Genomic DNA, 12,746 nt, shown 5'->3' on the forward strand with positions numbered 1-12,746 from the left:
CTGCCCTCACAGTGAGGGACTCTGGGAAGACACTCGAAGGGCTCCTAGGAGATCCCGGGTGCTGCAGACAGAAGACGGAACCTCCCCACACTCAGAATTCCGGAACACGGATGACTGTGTGGGGGAGGTTCGGTGCCGCCCTCCACGCAGCTGCCTTGTGTCACAGGTGTTCCCTGGCAGGTGGAAGTCCGCTAATTACCTCCCCTGTCCATGGGGAGGCACTAGATGCTACCTGCGTTTCCAGCCCAACCCCCTCCTTTCCTCGGCAGCCCGCACTGGGACGGACTGGGGGAAGACACTCGAAGGGCTCCTAGGAGATCCCGGGTGCTGCAGACAAAAGACGGATCCTCCCCACACTCAGAATCCCGGAACACGTCTGACTGTGTGGGTGAGGTTTAGGGCCGCCCTCAACGCAGCTGCCTGGTGTCACAGGTTTTCCCTGGCAGGGGGAAGTCCGCTAATTACCTCCCCTGTCCATGGGGAGGCACTAGATGCTACCTGCGTTTCCAGCGCAACCCCCGCCTTTCCCCGTCAGCCCGCACTGGGAGGGACTCTGGGAAGACACTCGAAGGGCTCCTAGGAGATCCCGGGTGCTGCAGACAGAAGACGGAACCTCCCCACACTCAGAATTCCGGAACACGGGTGACTGTGTGGGTGAGGTTTAGGGCCGCACTCCACGCAGCTTCCTGGTGTCACAGGTGTTCCCTGGCAGGGGGAAGTCCGCTAAGTACCTCCTCTGTCCATGGGGAGGCACTAGATTCTACCTGCGTTTCCAGCCCAACCCCCGCCTTTCCCCGGCTGCCCTCACAGTGAGGGACTCTGGGAAGACACTCGAAGGGCTCCTAGGAGATCCCGGGTGCTGCAGACAGAAGACGGAACCTCCCCACACTCAGAATTCCGGAACACGGATGACTGTGTGGGGGAGGTTCGGTGCCGCCCTCCACGCAGCTGCCTTGTGTCACAGGTGTTCCCTGGCAGGTGGAAGTCCGCTAATTACCTCCCCTGTCCATGGGGAGGCACTAGATGCTACCTGCGTTTCCAGCCCAACCCCCTCCTTTCCTCGGCAGCCCGCACTGGGACGGACTGGGGGAAGACACTCGAAGGGCTCCTAGGAGATCCCGGGTGCTGCAGACAAAAGACGGATCCTCCCCACACTCAGAATCCCGGAACACGTCTGACTGTGTGGGTGAGGTTTAGGGCCGCCCTCAACGCAGCTGCCTGGTGTCACAGGTGTTCCCTGGCAGGGGGAAGTCCGCTAATTACCTCCCCTGTCCATGGGGAGGCACTAGATGCTACCTGCGTTTCCAGCGCAACCCCCGCCTTTCCCCGGCAGCCCGCACTGGGAGGGACTCGGGGAAGACACTCGAAGGGCTCCTAGGAGATCCCGGGTGCTGCAGACAGAAGACGGAACCTCCCCACACTCAGAATTCCGGAACACGGATGACTGTGTGGGGTAGGTTCGGGGCCGCCCTCCACGCAGCTGCCTGGTGTCACAGGTGTTCCCTGGCAGGGGGAAGTCCGCTAATTACCTCCCCTGTCCATGGGGAGGCACTAGATGCTACCTGCGTTTCCAGCACAACCCCCGCCTTTCCCCGGCAGCCCGCACTGGGAGGGACTCGTGGAAGACACTCGAAGGGCTCCTAGGAGATCCCGGGTGCTGCAGACAGAAGACGGAACCTCCCCACACTCAGAATTCCGGAACATGGCTGACTGTGTGGGGGAGGTTCGGGGCCACCCTTCACGCAGCTGCCTGGTGTCACAGGTGTTCCCTGGCAGGGAGAAGTCCGCTAAATACCTCCCCTGTCCAAGGGGAGGCACTAGATGCTACCTGCTTTTCCAGCACAACCCCCTCCTTTCCCCGGCAGCCCGCAAAGGGAGGGACTCTGGGATGACACTCGAAGGGCTCCTAGGAGATCCCGGGTGCTGCAGACAGAAGACGGAACCTCCCCACACTCAGAATTCCGGAACACGGGTGACTGTGTGGGTGAGGTTTAGGGCCGCACTCCACGCAGCTTCCTGGTGTCACAGGTGTTCCCTGGCAGGGGGAAGTCCGCTAAGTACCTCCCCTGTCCATGGGGAGGCACTAGATGCTACCTGCGTTTCCAGCCCAACCCCCGCCTTTCCCCGGCTGCCCTCACAGTGAGGGACTCTGGGAAGACACTCGAAGGGCTCCTAGGAGATCCCGGGTGCTGCAGACAGAAGACGGAACCTCCCCACACTCAGAATTCCGGAACACGGGTGACTGTTTGGGTGAGGTTTAGGGCCGCACTCCACGCAGCTTCCTGGTGTCACAGGTGTTCCCTGGCAGGGGGAAGTCCGCTAAGTACCTCCCCTGTCCATGGGGAGGCACTAGATGCTACCTGCGTTTCCAGCCCAACCCCCGCCTTTCCCAGGCTGCCCTCACAGTGAGGGACTCTGGGAAGACACTCGAAGGGCTCCTAGGAGATCCCGGGTGCTGCAGACAGAAGACGGAACCTCCCCACACTCAGAATTCCGGAACACGGCTGACTGTGTGGGGGAGGTTCGGGGCCGCCCTCCACGCAGCTGCCTGGTGTCACAGGTGTTCCCTGGCAGGGGGAAGTCCGCTAATTACCTCCCCTGTCCATGGGGAGGCACATGATGCTACCTGCATTTCCAGCCCAACCTCCGCCATTCCCCGGCAGCCCGCACAGGGAGGGACTGGGGGAAGACACTCGAAGTGCTCCTAGGTGAACCCGGGTGCTGCAGACAGAAGACAGAACCTCCCCACACTCAGAATCCCGGAACACGTCTGACTGTGTGGGTGAGGTTTAGGGCTGCCCTCAACGCAGCTGCCTGGTGTCACAGGTGTTCCCTGGCAGGGGGAAGTCCGCTAATTACCTCCCCTGTCCATGGGGAGGCACTAGATGCTACCTGCGTTTCCAGCACAACCCCCGCCTTTCCCCGGCAGCCCGCACTGGGAGGGACTCGGGGAAGACACTCGAAGGGCTCCTAGGAGATCCCGGGTGCTGCAGACAGAAGACGGAACCTCCCCACACTCAGAATTCCGGAACACGGATGACTGTGTGGGGGAGGTTCGGGGCCGCCCTCCACGAAGCTGCCTGGTGTCACAGGTGTTCCCTGGCAGGGGGAATTCCGCTAATTACCTCCCCTGTCCATGGGGAGGCACTAGATGCCACCTGCGTTTCCAGCACAACCCCCGCCTTTCCCCGGCAGCCCGCACTGGGAGGGACTCGTGGAAGACACTCGAAGGGCTCCTAGGAGATCCCGGGTCCTGCAGACAGAAGACGGAACCTCCCCACACTCAGAATTCCGGAACATGGCTGACTGTGTGGGGGAGGTTCGGGGCCACCCTTCACGCAGCTGCCTGGTGTCACAGGTGTTCCCTGGCATGGAGAAGTCCGCTAAATACCTCCCCTGTCCATGGGGAGGCACTAGATGCTACCTGCTTTTCCAGCACAACCCCCTCCTTTCCCCGGCAGCCCGCAAAGGGAGGGACTCTGGGAAGACACTCGAAGGGCTCCTAGGAGATCCCGGGTGCTGCAGACAGAAGACGGAACCTCCCCACACTCAGAATTCCGGAACACGGGTGACTGTGTGTGTGAGGTTTAGGGCCGCACTCCACGCAGCTTCCTGGTGTCACAGGTGTTCCCTGGCAGGGGGAAGTCCGCTAAGTACCTCCCCTGTCCATGGGGAGGCACTAGATGCTACCTGCGTTTCCAGCCCAACCCCCGCCTTTCCCCGGCTGCCCTCAAAGTGAGGGACTCTGGGAAGACACTCGAAGGGCTCCTAGGAGATCCCGGGTGCTGCAGACAGAAGACGGAACCTCCCCACACTCAGAATTCCGGAACACGTGTGACTGTGTGGGTGAGGTTTAGGGCCGCACTCCACGCAGCTTCCTGGTGTCACAGGTGTTCCCTGGCAGGGGGAAGTCCGCTAAGTACCTCCCCTGTCCATGGGGAGGCACTAGATGCTACCTGCGTTTCCAGCCCAACCCCCGCCTTTCCCCGGCTGCCCTCACAGTGAGGGACTCTGGGAAGACACTCGAAGGGCTCCTAGGAGATCCCGGGTGCTGCAGACAGAAGACGGAACCTCCCCACACTCAGAATTCCGGAACACGGCTGACTGTGTGGGGGAGTTTCGGGGCCGCCCTCCACGCAGCTGCCTGGTGTCACAGGTGTTCCCTGGCAGGGGGAAGTCCGCTAAATACCTCCCCTGTCCATGGGGAGGCACATGATGCTACCTGCATTTCCAGCCCAACCTCCGCCATTCCCCGGCAGCCCGCACAGGGAGGGACTGGGGGAAGTCACTCGAAGGGCTCCTAGGTGAACCCGGGTGCTGCAGACATAAGACGGAACCTCCCCACACTCAGAATTCCGGAACACGGATGACTGTGTGGGTGAGGTTTAGGGCCGCCCTCCACGCAGCTGCCTGGTGTCACAGGTGTTCCCTGGCAGGGAGAAGTCAGCTAATTACCTCCCCTGTCCATGGGGAGGCACTAGATGCTACCTGCGTTTCCAGCCCAACCCCCTCCTTTCCTCGGCAGCCCGCACTGGGAAGGACTGGGGAAGACACTCGAAGGGCTCCTAGGAGATCCCGGGTGCTGCAGACAGAAGACGGAACCTCCCCACACTCAGAATTCCGGAACACGGGTGACTGTGTGGGTGAGGTTTAGGGCCGCACTCCACGCAGCTTCCTGGTGTCACAGGTGTTCCCTGGCAGGGGGAATTCCGCTAATTACCTCCCTTGTCCATGGGGAGGCACTAGATGTTACCTGCGTTTCCAGCCCAACCCCCGCCTTTCCCCGGCTGCCCTCACAGTGAGGGACTCTGGGAAGACCCTCGAAGGGCTCCTAGGAGATCCCGGGTGCTGAAGACAGAAGACGGAACCTCCCCACACTCAGAATTCCGGAACACGGATGACTGTGTGGGGGAGGTTCGGGGCCGCTCTCCACGCAGCTGCCTGGTGTCACAGGTGTTCCCTGGCAGGGAGAAGTCCGCTAATTACCTCCCCTGTCCATGGGGAGGCACTAGATGCTACCTGCTTTTCCAGCAAAACCCCATCCTTTCCCCGGCAGCCCGCAAAGGGAGGGACTCTGGGAAGACACTCGAAGGGCTCCAAGGAGATCCCGGGTGCTGCAGACAGAAGACGGAACCTCCCCACAATCAGAATTCCAGAACACGGCTGACTGTGTGGGGGAGGTTCGGGGCCGCCCTCCACGCAGCTGCCTGGTGTCACAGGTGTTCCCTGGCAGGGAGAAGTCCGCTAATTACCTCCCCTGTCCATGGGGAGGCACTAGATGCTACCTGCGTTTCCAGACCAACCCCCTCCTTTCCTCGGCAGCCCGCACAGGGACGGACTGGGGGAAGACACTCGAAGGGCTCCTAGGAGATCCCGGGTTCTGCAGACAAAAGACGGATCATCCCCACACTCAGAATCCCGGAACACGTCTGACTGTGTGGGTGAGGTTTAGGGCCGCCCTCCACGCAGCTGCCTGGTGTCACAGGTGTTCCCTGGCAGGGAGAAGTCCGCTAATTACCTCCCCTGTCCATGGGGAGGCACAAGATGCTACCTGCTTTTCCAGCCCAACCCCCGCATTTCCCCGGCAGCCCGCACTGGGAGGGTCTCGGGGAAGACACTCGAAGGGCTCCTAGGAGATCCCGGGTGCTGCAGACAGAAGACGGAACCTCCCCACACTCAGAATTCCGGAACACGGCTGACTGTGTGGGGGAGTTTCGGGGCCGCACTCCACGCAGCTTCCTGGTGTCACAGGTGTTCCCTGGCAGGGGGAAGTCCGCTAATTACCTCCCCTGTCCATGGGGAGGCACTAGATGCTACCTGCGTTTCCAGCCCAACCCCCGCCTTTCCCCGGCTGCCCTCACAGTGAGGGACTCTGGGAAGACACTCGAAGGGCTCCTAGGAGATCCCGGGTGCTGCAGACAGAAGACGGAACCTCCCCACACTCAGAATTCCGGAACACGGCTGACTGTGTGGGGGAGGTTCGGGGCCGCCCTCCACGCAGCTGCCTGGTGTCACAGGTGTTCCCTGGCAGGGGGAAGTCCGCTAATTACCTCCCCTGTCCATGGGGTGGCACATGATGCTACCTGCTTTTCCAGCCCAACCTCCGCCATTCCCCGGCAGCCCGCACAGGGAGGGACTGGGGGAAGACACTCGAAGTGCTCCTAGGTGAACCCGGGTGCTGCAGACAGAAGACGGAACCTCCCCACACTCAGAATTCCGGAACACGGATGACTGTGTGGGGGAGGTTCGGGGCCGCCCTCCACGCAGCTGCCTGGTGTCACAGGTGTTCCCTGGCAGGGGGAAGTCCGCTAATTACCTCCCCTGTCCATGGGGAGGCACTAGATGCTACCTGCGTTTCCAGCCCAACCCCCGCCTTTCCCCGGCAGCCCGCACTGTGAGGGACTCGGGGAAGACACTCGAAGGGCTCCTAGGAGATCCCGGGTGCTGCAGACAGAAGACGGAACCTCCCCACACTCAGAATTCCGGAACACGGCTGACTGTGTGGGGGAGGTTCGGGGCCACCCTTCACGCAGCTGCCTGGTGTCACAGGTGTTCCCTGGCAGGGAGAAGTCCGCTAAATACCTCCCCTGTCCATGGGGAGGCACTAGATGCTACCTGCGTTTCCAGCCCAACCCCCTCCTTTCCTCGGCAGCCCGACCTGGAACGGACTGGGGGAAGACACTCGAAGGGCTCCTAGGAAATCCCAGGTGCTGCAGACTAAAGACGGATCCTCCCCACACTCAGAATCCCGGAACACGTCTGACTGTGTGGGTGAGGTTTAGGGCCGCCCTCAACGCAGCTGCCTGGTGTCACAGGTGTTCCCTGGCAGGGGGAAGTCCGCTAATTACCTCCCCTGTCCATGGGGTGGCACTAGATGCTACCAGCGTTTCCAGCCCAACCCCCGCCTTTCCCCGGCAGCCCGCACTGGGAGGGACTCGGGGAAGACAGTCGAAGGGCTCCTAGGAGATCCCGGGTGCTGCAGACAGAAGACGGAACCTCCCCACACTCAGAATTCCGGAACACGGATGACTGTGTGGGGGAGGTTCGGGGCCGCCCTCCACGCAGCTGCCTGGTGTCACAGGTGTTCCCTGGCAGGGGGAAGTCCGCTAATTACCTCCCCTGTCCATGGGGAGGCACTAGATGCTACCTGCGTTTCCAGCACAACCCCCGCCTTTCCCCGGCAGCCCGCAAAGGGAGGGACTCTGGGAAGACACTCGAAGGGCTCCTAGGAGATCCCGGGTGCTGCAGACAGAAGACGGAACCTCCCCACACTCAGAATTCCGGAACACGGTTGACTGTGTGGGTGAGGTTTAGGGCCGCACTCCACGCAGCTTCCTGGTGTCACAGGTGTTCCCTGGCAGGGGGAAGTCCGCTAAGTACCTCCCCTGTCCATGGGGAGGCACTAGATGCTACCTGCGTTTCCAGCCCTACCCCCGCCTTTCCCCGGCTGCCCTCACAGTGAGGGACTCTGGGAAGACACTCGAAGGGCTCCTAGGAGATCCCGGGTGCTGCAGACAGAAGACGGAACCTCCCCACACTCAGAATTCCGGAACACGGATGACTGTGTGGGGGAGGTTCGGTGCCGCCCTCCACGCAGCTGCCTTGTGTCACAGGTGTTCCCTGGCAGGTGGAAGTCCGCTAATTACCTCCCCTGTCCATGGGGAGGCACTAGATGCTACCTGCGTTTCCAGCCCAACCCCCTCCTTTCCTCGGCAGCCCGCACTGGGACGGACTGGGGGAAGACACTCGAAGGGCTCCTAGGAAATCCCGGGTGCTGCAGACAAAAGATGGATCCTCCCCACATTCAGAATCCCGGAACACGTCTGACTGTGTGGGTGAGGTTTAGGGCCGCACTCCACGCAGCTTCCTGGTGTCACAGGTGTTCCCTGGCAGGGGGAAGTCCGCTAAGTACCTCCCCTGTCCATGGGGAGGCACTAGATGCTACCTGCGTTTCCAGCCCAAGCCCCGCCTTTCCCCGGCTGCCCTCACAGTGAGGGACTCTGGGAAGACACTCGAAGGGCTCCTAGGAGATCCCGGGTGCTGCAGACAGAAGACGGAACCTCCCCACACTCAGAATTCCGGAACACGGATGACTGTGTGGGTGAGGTTTAGGGCCGCCCTCCACGCAGCTGCCTGGTGTCACAGGTGTTCCCTGGCAGGGAGAAGTCAGCTAATTACCTCCCCTGTCCATGGGGAGGCACTAGATGCTACCTGCGTTTCCAGCCCAACCCCCTCCTTTCCTCGGCAGCCCGCACTGGGAAGGACTGGGGGAAGACACTCGAAGGGCTCCTAGGAGATCCCGGGTGCTGCAGACAGAAGACGGAACCTCCCCACACTCAGAATTCCGGAACACGGGTGACTGTGTGGGTGAGGTTTAGGGCCGCACTCCACGCAGCTTCCTGGTGTCACAGGTGTTCCCTGGCAGGGGGAATTCCGCTAATTACCTCCCCTGTCCATGGGGAGGCACTAGATGCTACCTGCGTTTCCAGACAAACCCCTCCTTTCCTCGGCAGCCCGCACTGGGACGGACTGGGGGAAGACACTCGAAGGGCTCCTAGGAGATCCCGGGTGCTGCAGACAAAAGACGGATCATCCCCACACTCAGAATCCCGGAACACGTCTGACTGTGTGGGTGAGGTTTAGGGCCGCCCTCCACGCAGCTGCCTGGTGTCACAGGTGTTCCCTGGCAGGGAGAAGTCCGCTAATTACCTCCCCTGTCCATGGGGAGGCACAAGATGCTACCTGCTTTTCCAGCCCAACCCCCGCGTTTCCCCGGCAGTCCGCACTGGGAGGGTCTCGGGGAAGACACTCGAAGGGCTCCTAGGAGATCCCGGGTGCTGCAGACAGAAGGCGGAACCTCCCCACACTCAGAATTCCGGAACACGGCTGACTGTGTGGGGGAGGTTCGGGGCCGCCCTCCACGCAGCTGCCTGGTGTCACAGGTGTTCCCTGGCAGGGAGAAGTCCGCTAATTACCTCCCCTGTCCATGGGGAGGCACTAGATGCTACCTGCTTTTCCAGCACAACCCCCTCCTTTCCCCGGCAGCCCGCAAAGGGAGGGACTCTGGGAAGACACTCGAAGGGCTCCAAGGAGATCCCGGGTGCTGCAGACAGAAGACGGAACCTCCCCACAATCAGAATTCCAGAACACGGCTGACTGTGTGGGGGAGGTTCGGGGCCGCCCTCCACGCAGCTGCCTGGTGTCACAGGTGTTCCCTGGCAGGGAGAAGTCCGCTAATTACCTCCCATGTCCATGGGGAGGCACTAGCTGCTACCTGCGTTTCCAGCCCAACCCCCTTCTTTCCTCGGCAGCACGCAAAGTGAGGGACTCTGGGAAGAAACTCGAAGGGCTCCTAGGATATCCCGGGTGCTGCAGACAGAAGACGGAACCTCCCCACAATCAGAATTCCAGAACACGGCTGACTGTGTGGGGGAGGTTCGGGGCCGCCCTCCACGCAGCTGCCTGGTGTCACAGGTGTTCCCTGCAGGGGGAAGTCCGCTAATTACCTCCCCTGTCCATGGGGAGGCACTAGATGCTACCTGCGTTTCCAGCCCAACCCCCGCATTTCCCCGGCAGCCCGCACTGGGAGGGACTCGGGGAAGACACTCGAAAGGCTCCTAGGAGATCCCGGGTGCTGCAGACAGAAGACGGAACCTCCCCACTCTCAGAATTCCGGAACACGGCTGACTGCGTGGGGGAGGTTCGGGGCCGCCCTCCACGAAGCTGCCTGGTGTCACAGGTGTTCCCTGGCAGGGGGAAGTCCGCTAATTACCTCCCCTGTCCATGGGGAGGCACAAGATGCTACCTGCTTTTCCAGCCCAACCCCCGCATTTCCCCTGCAGCCCGCACTGGGAGGGTCTCGGGGAAGACACTCGAAGGGCTCCTAGGAGATCCCGGGTGCTGCAGACAGAAGACGGAACCTCCCCACACTCAGAATTCCGGAACACGGATGACTGTGTGGGGGAGGTTCGGGGCCGCCCTCCACGCAGCTGCCTGGTGTCACAGGTGTTCCCTGGCAGGGAGAAGTCCGCTAATTACCTCCCCTGTCCATGGGGAGGCACTAGATGCTACCTGCTTTTCCAGCACAACCCCCTCCTTTCCTCGGCAGCCCGCAAAGGGAGGGACTCTGGGAAGACACTCGAAGGGCTCCAAGGAGATCCCGGGTGCTGCAGACAGAAGACGGAACCTCCCCACAATCAGAATTCCAGAACACGGCTGACTGTGTGGGGGAGGTTCGGGGCCGCCCTCCACGCAGCTGCCTGGTGTCACAGGTGTTCCCTGGCAGGGAGAAGTCCGCTAATTACCTCCCCTGTCCATGGGGAGGCACTAGATGCTACCTGCGTTTCCAGCCCAACCCCCTCCTTTCCTCGGCAGCCCGCACTGGGACGGACTGGGGGAAGACACTCGAAGGGCTCCTAGGAGATCCCGGGTGCTGCAGACAGAAGACGGATCATCCCCACACTCAGAATCCCGGAACACGTCTCACTGTGTGGGTGAGGTTTAGGGCCGCCCTCCACGCAGCTGCCTGGTGTCACAGGTGTTCCCTGGCAGGGAGAAGTCCGCTAATTACCTCCCCTGTCCATGGGGAGGCACAAGATGCTACCTGCTTTTCCAGCCCAACCCCCGCATTTCCCCGGCAGCCCGCACTGGGAGGGTCTCGGGGAAGACACTCGAAGGGCTCCTAGGAGATCCCGGGTGCTGCAGACAGAAGACGGAACCTCCCCACACTCAGAATTCCGGAACACGGCTGACTGTGTGGGGGAGGTTCGGGGCCGCCCTCCACGCAGCTGCCTGGTGTCACAGGTGTTCCCTGGCAGGGAGAAGTCCGCTAATTACCTCCCCTGTCCATGGGGAGGCACTAGATGCTACCTGCTTTTCCAGCACAACCCCCTCCTTTCCCCGGCAGCCCGCAAAGGGAGGGACTCTGGGAAGACACTCGAAGGGCTCCAAGGAGATCCCGGGTGCTGCAGACAGAAGACGGAACCTCCCCACAATCAGAATTCCAGAACACGGCTGACTGTGTGGGGGAGGTTCGGGGCCGCCCTCCACGCAGCTGCCTGGTGTCACAGGTGTTCCCTGGCAGGGAGAAGTCCGCTAATTACCTCCCATGTCCATGGGGAGGCACTAGATGCTACCTGCGTTTCCAGCCCAACCCCCGCATTTCCCCGGCAGCCCGCACTGGGAGGGACTCGGGGAAGACACTCGAAAGGCTCCTAGGAGATCCCGGGTGCTGCAGACAGAAGACGGAACCTCCCCACACTCAGAATTCCGGAACACGGCTGACTGCGTGGGGGAGGTTCGGGGCCGCCCTCCACGAAGCTGCCTGGTGTCACAGGTGTTCCCTGGCAGGGGGAAGTCCGCTAATTACCTCCCCTGTCCATGGGGAGGCACAAGATGCTACCTGCTTTTCCAGCCCAACCCCCGCATTTCCCCTGCAGCCCGCACTGGGAGGGTCTCGGGGAAGACACTCGAAGGGCTCCTAGGAGATCCCGGGTGCTGCAGACAGAAGACGGAACCTCCCCACACTCAGAATTCCGGAACACGGCTGACTGTGTGGGGGAGGTTCGGGGCCGCCCTCCACGCAGCTGCCTGGTGTCACAGGTGTTCCCTGGCAGGGAGAAGTCCGCTAATTACCTCCCCTGTCCATGGGGAGGCACTAGATGCTACCTGCTTTTCCAGCCCAACCCCCTCCTTTCCCCGGCAGCCCGCAAAGGGAGGGACTCTGGGAAGACACTCGAAGGGCTCCAAGGAGATCCCGGGTGCTGCAGACAGAAGACGGAACCTCCCCACAATCAGAATTCCAGAACACGGCTGACTGTGTGGGGGAGGTTCGGGGCCGCCCTCCACGCAGCTGCCTGGTGTCACAGGTGTTCCCTGGCAGGGAGAAGTCCGCTAATTACCTCCCATGTCCATGGGGAGGCACTAGCTGCTACCTGCGTTTCCAGCCCAACCCCCTCCTTTCCTCGGCAGCACGCAAAGTGAGGGACTCTGGGAAGAAACTCGAAGGGCTCCTAGGATATCCCGGGTGCTGCAGACAGAAGACGGAACCTCCCCACAATCAGAATTCCAGAACACGGCTGACTGTGTGGGGGAGGTTCGGGGCCGCCCTCCACGCAGCTGCCTGGTGTCACAGGTGTTCCCTGCAGGGGGAAGTCCGCTAATTACCTCCCCTGTCCATGGGGAGGCACTAGATGCTACCTGCGTTTCCAGCCCATCCCCCGCATTTCCCCGGCAGCCCGCACTGGGAGGGACTCGGGGAAGACACTCGAAAGGCTCCTAGGAGATCCCGGGTGCTGCAGACAGAAGACGGAACCTCCCCACTCTCAGAATTCCGGAACACGGCTGACTGCGTGGGGGAGGTTCGGGGCCGCCCTCCACGAAGCTGCCTGGTGTCACAGGTGTTCCCTGGCAGGGGGAAGTCCGCTAATTACCTCCCCTGTCCATGGGGAGGCACAAGATGCTACCTGCTTTTCCAGCCCAACCCCCGCATTTCCCCTGCAGCCCGCACTGGGAGGGTCTCGGGGAAGACACTCGAAGGGCTCCTAGGAGATCCCGGGTGCTGCAGACAGAAGACGGAACCTCCCCACACTCAGAATTCCGGAACACGGATGACTGTGTGGGGGAGGTTCGGGGCCGCCCTCCACGCAGCTGCCTGGTGTCACAGGTGTTCCCTGGCAGGGAGAAGTCCGCTAATTACCTCCCCTGTCCATGGGGAGGCACTAGATGCTACCTGCTTTTCCAGCACA

This window comes from Camelus bactrianus, chromosome 32, assembly GCF_048773025.1.
Source record: "Camelus bactrianus isolate YW-2024 breed Bactrian camel chromosome 32, ASM4877302v1, whole genome shotgun sequence".
NCBI lineage: Eukaryota > Metazoa > Chordata > Mammalia > Artiodactyla > Camelidae > Camelus > Camelus bactrianus.